Source organism: Halyomorpha halys, unplaced genomic scaffold, assembly GCF_000696795.3.
Source record: "Halyomorpha halys isolate HHAL.00 unplaced genomic scaffold, Hhal_1.1 Scaffold12.1, whole genome shotgun sequence".
Taxonomy (NCBI): domain Eukaryota; kingdom Metazoa; phylum Arthropoda; class Insecta; order Hemiptera; family Pentatomidae; genus Halyomorpha; species Halyomorpha halys.
Genome location: NW_027109908.1, coordinates 1,580,383 through 1,587,937, shown reverse-complemented (window position 1 = coordinate 1,587,937; position 7,555 = coordinate 1,580,383). Strand labels below are relative to the sequence as shown.

The window sequence follows — 7,555 nt, the reverse complement described above, 5'->3', positions numbered from 1 at the left end:
TATTAAAAATAAAAATAAAAAATATAAGTGCATCGTTTTAGAAAAATTTCGCCTCTACCATTGTTTAATAGGCTACATTCAATTGTGGTAGTAAAATACTTGAAAAATAAAAAATATTACCTTCTTTTAGCATTATTTAAATAAATAAAATTTAGTCTCAAAACAATTTATATTTCTGGCCAACGTTTCGGCCTAGGACAATCTGTCACAAACAGCTTTTATTATACATACGATTTTTAACAATTTTAAACAAACGACAATTTGTTTGTTAATACTTATAAATTATTATGCCTTAATGAAATTTTAAAACCACATCAATTAAAAAAAAAACAAACTTTATGCAGGTTATTCTGCCCAGGTCATTAATTTCAGTCCACAATTAATCTATGAGACATTAAAACACTAGGCCGAGACATGGAACTTATAAAGAAATATAAATTATTTTGAGACTAAAATTGAATAAAATGTATTTATTTAAAGAATAATAACCAGTCTGATGAAAGTGTAAAGATTATATATTCTTTTATCATGTTAAATATTAAACATTTAATATGGTTCAGAGTCTATTAATAGGTATGCTACAGGATACAAAATAGAGTTCCACACCAGTTTGTCTGCAGTCGTTTAGATATGTTAGTTGCTGTGGGTTCATGTTTGATTTATTTTATTTTTTTTTTGGACGTTTTCAAACTGTAATAAAGCAATGAATAAAAAGAAAAAAAAATAGGAAACAAGGAAAAAGTGAGTTGGAGGAAATACGGTATAAGGAAGCTATTGGAGCTTTTATGACCTCCTTAAGATAATGAGGTTACAAAACAAGTGACCCGAAAAATTTGCTAGGAGCTCCTATGCATACAATATAACATATTTATAGACTTTAATTGGGTGGCTTACAATTCAATATTTATAACATTTAGCAAGTTAAAACTTTTTTATATTTAACAAATCATGGATACCAATACACTAATAGATGAACATGATAGTGAATGGTTACATAGTTAATGTTAAGAATTATTTCTAATCAATTTAACAAGGTGAATAATTTAGTTTATAAAATAAATTGTGAATAAAACATTACTAGCATAATTTTAAATTATTTATTTTATGAATATTATAGATCAAAAACAAAAAAATATTTTAACGTACATAACAAATGTATTTTTAAATTATTTGGGAGATTTATAAATTTAATAGACTAGGGTGAAAAGTGATTAGTTTGAAAATGAGCAAAAATATTACAATCAAAAATAAAATTTAAATTTAATTGATAATTTTTCATTAATTTTTTTTACAATAATTAAAAAAATTATATTATAATCTGTACCACTAGAATCCACGAAGGGTCAGAAGTTCAGTACTTTGTAAGGAAGTACTGTTACTAGAGCAACGATTGTGCAAGGTCAGAATCACGCTTTACGGCAAGATTTTTACCCAATTTAGGAGGCTAGGTGAACCTCAAATTTTAGATTAATATTATAAATAATTTATGAATTTCCACTAGTTATTTTTTTAATGATATAATAAACTAATTTATCAAAAATAACATTAAAAGTAATGATAAATGACAGAAACACTCGACAAAGTCCAGATCTTATATTAAAATAAAGGAATTTTTCCCATGCCAGAGATTTGGACGGACACATACGGAACTACTGGTATACTTGGCAACCTTTAGGCCAACCTTAGCCAAGTTGGCATTCAAGATCATGAATGAACTCACTTGTGAGTCAGAGCTCATAAATATATCGGGCTATTAGGTAGCAAGGTTATATAATGTTACCAATCACGTAGCGTTCCAAGCGCCAAACTATAATTAATTAACAATTAAATAATAGTTAAACGGCAATATTCTCATTAAAAATAATAATGTACAGTAACATGAAAAGCCGAAGAGGTTGTATCGGATCGTTTCGATTTAGAACGCCCACTACAACAAAAATACAAGTCAAAAACTCCTCAAAATGTAGGCCACTACAGAAGAAGGAAACAGTGCAGGACCAGAATATATATTCATGCTAAAAACCATAAATGAAATTGATAAATAGAGGTTATTGAAAAAAAAAATCGGATCGTTTCATATAAAATTTCAGTTTTCACAGGAAACATTATCAATTTTAAAAAAAATGTGAAATAAAAATATTTAATTCAAAATATTTACCCTAATTTTTTATATATTACCCCTAACGCGTTATTAATTTTTCAATCCCAAAACTGAAAAATTCAGAATAGTAAAAAAAAAAAAATCGCATTTTTGACCTAAAATCATTTTCAAAAATTTTATCTTAAGAAAGTTGTTTAAATGGAAATCTGTTAGAGATAGGTCCGGAAAATAAGCGTGGAAGGACTTCGTAACAGAGCTCTTTTAGTTTCTTGACTCGAAACATGAGGTATGGCGTTAACCTGTAGGAGCAACAATTTATCGGTCCTATCTAATTAATCAATGCACTATGTTTTTTGTTTGGTGCATTATGTCAATATCAGAGCAGTACGATGTGGATGTGATAGTTTCACTACTGAAAAAAAAAAGAGAAATTATTGCTAACATAGACCACCAAACCGAAACATATATATATATTTTTTATGAAAATTTAGTTTGGCATGTGCTCATGTGTGTTATATGCAATCCACTTTTCATCAAACGTGATTATCCTACCTAGGAAAGGCTCGTGCTTTCGCCTAATAAGTAGTGAAACGAACATCTCATAGCACTTCAGCTGCTGCCGCTCCTAGTGTTCATGAAGGACCTTTATCACTTTACCAATAATCTTTAAGTGCCGAGAACATTCTATACATTAATATTCAGTTGTGCTGCAAGTCTTTTTAACCAGTAACCTGGGGGACGCTTGTTACCAAATACAATCCACTGTTCATCACAAGTGAGCCTTTGGAAAAAAAGGCTGATTTTTTCTATGTTACAGTTGAAGTTTCCTCCCCCGAAAATTAATCAGCCATTGAAATGGCTAGAAAGAAAGAAGAGAGTAAATAATACCATCAAGGAGAAAACAAAAGATCATTCTGGGGAAAGAGTTCGAAGAGTACATGTCGAGAGTAGTCACACCAAGGGTTAGAACAGGCAGACAGTTCCAAAGCTGCAGGACAGAGGTTAAGATTCAGCAGAAGACATCCAAAGCCGTGGACCAGCTAAGCCAAGCCGAGAGAGTAAGAGATACTGAAGCAAAAGCCCGCCGAGACTTGGTTAACTTTAACTATAATATATTAGACCTTAGCAAATAGCCTGCAAATTTTTAACGGTTGATGAGAGGTTGTGAAATTATAGTTCAAGACTGTCCTTGATGATAAACAGATTGCCCGAAAACGTTGGGCATATAAAGTTATTCATCAACAGTGTTCGGACTTTATAGATGTTATTTATTATAATTAATACTAGTATGCAACAAGATAACAAAAGATACATATAATATCGTAGTAATTACCTTTGTTTCATAGTAGCTCAGCTTAGCTTAATCTGTAAATTAAAAACAAATATATTAGTGATAATTCAACAAAAACTTAAAATTTAAATAACTATAAACTAATAGGTTCAATTAAAAATATAATTGGCAAAAAAAGTAGATATATAGGGATATTCAAGCAACTTACGCTAATGTTAAAGGTTTTACCTTGCTAAACGACACCTCTGTGCTAACCTGCTAAGTGTGTAAAACATTTACTTGCTAAAGTAATGTTATCCATTTTCTTTAAACAGGTTTTGTGAGTTCTCATGCCTAATAGATTTCATTTCTCTTAAAATAAAAAATAACACTAAAATAAAAATAAACAAGGCATAATTTATTATTTATAATTATGCTTGAAAACTGTCACCGTATAAACGGCTCTTTATGCTATTATTGGGCCTTCGAATGTTACAAACACTGCATACCACAATATGCGAACAGTATTTTGTTACTAATAGCATAGTAAACATTTAATGATCCATTAAATATTTTTTATGTATATTCCAAAATTTAAATTTTATATTTTCAGTATTAATGAGTGCTACTATTTATAAATTTTATATTTGGCGAAATGCAATCAATTTTGAGAAGACAGCTCTGACGCTAGTACGCAGCTGCTTAGCTATAATTTTACTATAAATAAATATAATTCTTCTATAAATAAATATAATTTTTCGGTAAATAAATTAAAATACTTCGGAATGTAAACGATGGTATTTGTCTTATCGAAGAGAAACATTTTATTATACTATTGGTATTGGTATTTGGTAGGGGAAGAAGTCCGGCAAGTAGGCCTCCTGGTCCTTTACCCCCCATTAACCCATTCGGGATTCATATCATACTAGATTCATTTTTCGGGACCACCGGAATATATATATTTACTGGCCCAGGTGTGAATCGAACCCACAAAGTTCCGAACCGAGCGTACTGGCACTTACGCCCCAACTCGCATGGCCGTCATGTCCGTTTTAATATACTATATTATCATTTTTTAATGTCTTTTTTTGAAAAGTTGTAAAACAAAAAGTGGCAGTCTTGGGGCTGGAATTGTATTGATAATATTCACGTTCATACGTTCCCTGTTATATTACTATATTATATATAATACATTATATTATATATTAGCTATACTTAATAATGATAATAATAATTAAGATTAATAATGATAAAATCAAACTACCTTAAAACAAAAAATATTAGCTCAATAATAATAAAAATAAAAATTAGATTAGAACAGCCATTTCCTAAGTCAATTCTAGCAGGTAAATTCTCAATATTGTAACAGGAGAGTAGGAGGTCAGAGAAGTAACTCAATGGGAGTTAATCACTCAATGCCGGCAGTACCGGGCTAATTAAGCCAGTTTTGTCTTCCCCAAAATTCCCGTTTCATGTCTCTAGCGTCAAAAAATCAATTTACTCCCAATTTTTTTTAAAGTGTAGAACGACGGTAAAGAAGAAACAAAATATATACAGGAAACTTTCTACTAACCATGGAGTACAAGTAATATATTTCGAGATGGAACCTATGATTTCCAATAGTCACTTTTTTCCTCCAAAATTTGGCCGAAAAACGCCGTTCACACGATTTATTATCTAGGCAGTGTTTTTCGAGATGGGTTTGTACTTGTTTTTATTTTTTATTTAACATTTGGATTAAATTTGAGGTTTTACGTTTTAAGACGTATTGCGCGTGTCTTAGCACGTTGTTTAACAAACTAAAAATCTAATTAAAATAATCTATATGAGGAGTAGATAGTAGACCGAAGATTATTAATTGGAGGAGATGGTGCGGTCAACAATCTTCTCCAATTATTAATTTACGGCCAACTATTAATCCCCTCATTATGAATCCAGTAACAGGGGGCCAACGACGTGATAACAACCATCGACATACACGTCACTACACCAGAAGATACAACCTATCTAGATATCGTCAACCTCAGCCTTATTCACCACTTCACACCACAATGCTACAACTCTACAGGGCCTTTCTCAACCGAATTCTTCAACTCAGCCCTCTTCTTCTCTTCAGACTTACTCAACTCAACCTGTTACTTCTCATCAGACACAATGTCTTCTTTCATCAATGGTTCTCCTGCCCAGACTACTACATCTTCCATCTTATCGGTAACTGTTCTAAATGTTCCCATTCTAGTCCCATCTTATTTAACTTTCTCGATCCTCAAATCATCTTATCCCAATTTCAAATCCCAAATAAATTCTCTTCGTTCTCTTCATAAACGTTTGGCCCATAATTTAGAACAACGAATTTTCCTTCACAAATGCCGGTCAAGTTCCCTTTTTCCTAACTTCATCCACAACTCTCTTAAACATATTTCTGGCTCCCTTCATTCAAAACTTTCTTCTTTTACTAACCGCACCTCCTCTACCCCCTCCTATCTTCTTCAATTAAAATAATCTATACGTTTGCAGCTCCCATCCAAAACTAATAGGTCGATTTTTAAACATACATATATTTGTTTCTACCTTCAACCTAATTCATTTCAAGGAACCTATTTTAAACCGACTGAGGAGGTCAAGTTTTCATTCCGTGGGCCCACCAAGAAATTGAGTTTCCCATGACAGATTCGGAGTTCTCGGAACTTTCCATTACTAACACCGTATGAGTGCTTCAAATTTTGAACAGAGTCGAACATTTTACATTGTGACTACCATTTTACGCACCGGATTATTTCGCAAGTACATTAATTAGTTAATATTATGCTATTAACTAATTATTTTCTATGTTCAACCAATTACACGGGACTACTGCTCACTAACAGCTATGACTAACACGGTCACGAAATGGCAACCTGTGACCCTTTCTACAATTAGAAAACACGTTTGGCAACGGCGAGTTGCCAATACTAATGAGTCACACGCACCTGATAGGGCTTTCGATTTCGTTTGCCGTCTTCACATAACCGTGTAATAAATTGTTCGGAATAAATGTAATAATTCTAATTCATATTCATATTTTTCTTTTATTAGAAGATAATATTTGCTCATATGAAATTAATTGTAGGAAGATATCCAGAGTAGCAGTCAAAAGAGAAACACAAAATAGCAAAAATGTATTTTATAAATGGAAGAATTGTTCAAATACTGGAAAAATAACACAAATGGTAAATATACTATTTATTAATTTTATAGTTTAATATTAAATTATGTCTTATACTTATTGATAATGGTGAATAGGAATCATAGAGCTCATCCAGACTATATTTACATATATATAAATTAAGTGATAACAAATTGAGAAATAGAAGCAAAAATAAAAAATAAAAAGATAATACTCCCCCCACTTGTGGAGAAAAGATTTCGGAGATCCCAGCGCATCTCTCTCAACCGCGTCACTGGTATTGAAAGCCAGTGGAGGGTGAGAGAGGGCTCTAGCCACAGACGCTCAGGATTTGATCGGAGAATCTGACCATTGGAAGAATTCCAATATAATTATTTACAACATTGTGAACATACACTAATAATATGATTGATAAAATAAAAGAATAAAGTGAAACAGTATTTAATATAAAAATAAATAATATAGAAAATATAAAAGATAAAAAACAACAGAAAACTGATAAATGATAATATGCTTGATAAAACAGAAAAAAATACATAAGAATACTTCTTTATAATAAAAAAATATATTGAGACAAAAAACAAAATGTAATAAAAAAAAAATTAAAAGATACTAATTGGATATAGAACACTACAAAATTAAACTGACCTAAAGATCTTTGGATAAAAACATCGATAAATAATAATGGTTGATTAAGTGGTGATTACAACTGGTGTTAAGCCACCTCAATTCGACATGGTCTCCTTGTCGGAAAGCTTAACTAAAAAAAAAAAAAAAACACTGGCTCGGATAAAACATTTATTCGTAAATTAAATTAGATCAAATACATAAATTAAATTAAAAACAAAGAGAAACCTTCTAAATAATATAGGACCCAATTAAGAAAAATAATAACAAAAAAAAACTTCTTTTGACGAAAATTACAATAAGAAAAAAAATTGCTAATTACAAATTTTTTGTAAATGATGAAGTGATGAACTCCAATGGGTCGGGGTCCTGCAGTTCGTACCGAAAAGGT

The 7,555-nt window shown here is 31.0% G+C and overlaps 1 protein-coding gene across 3 annotated transcripts in view; it reads right to left on the bottom strand.

The window, feature by feature from the left end:
• The window catches only part of LOC106679129 (ankyrin repeat domain-containing protein 50), a 230,589-nt gene that overhangs the window by 162,262 nt on the left and 60,772 nt on the right, over window positions 1-7,555 (bottom strand). For all 3 annotated transcript variants that reach the window (XM_014418098.3, XM_024358971.2, XM_014418099.3), the window contains one exon: window positions 3,435-3,466. The gene's annotated coding sequence lies outside the window, so the exon portion shown is untranslated. The remainder of the gene's footprint in view (window positions 1-3,434; window positions 3,467-7,555) is intronic.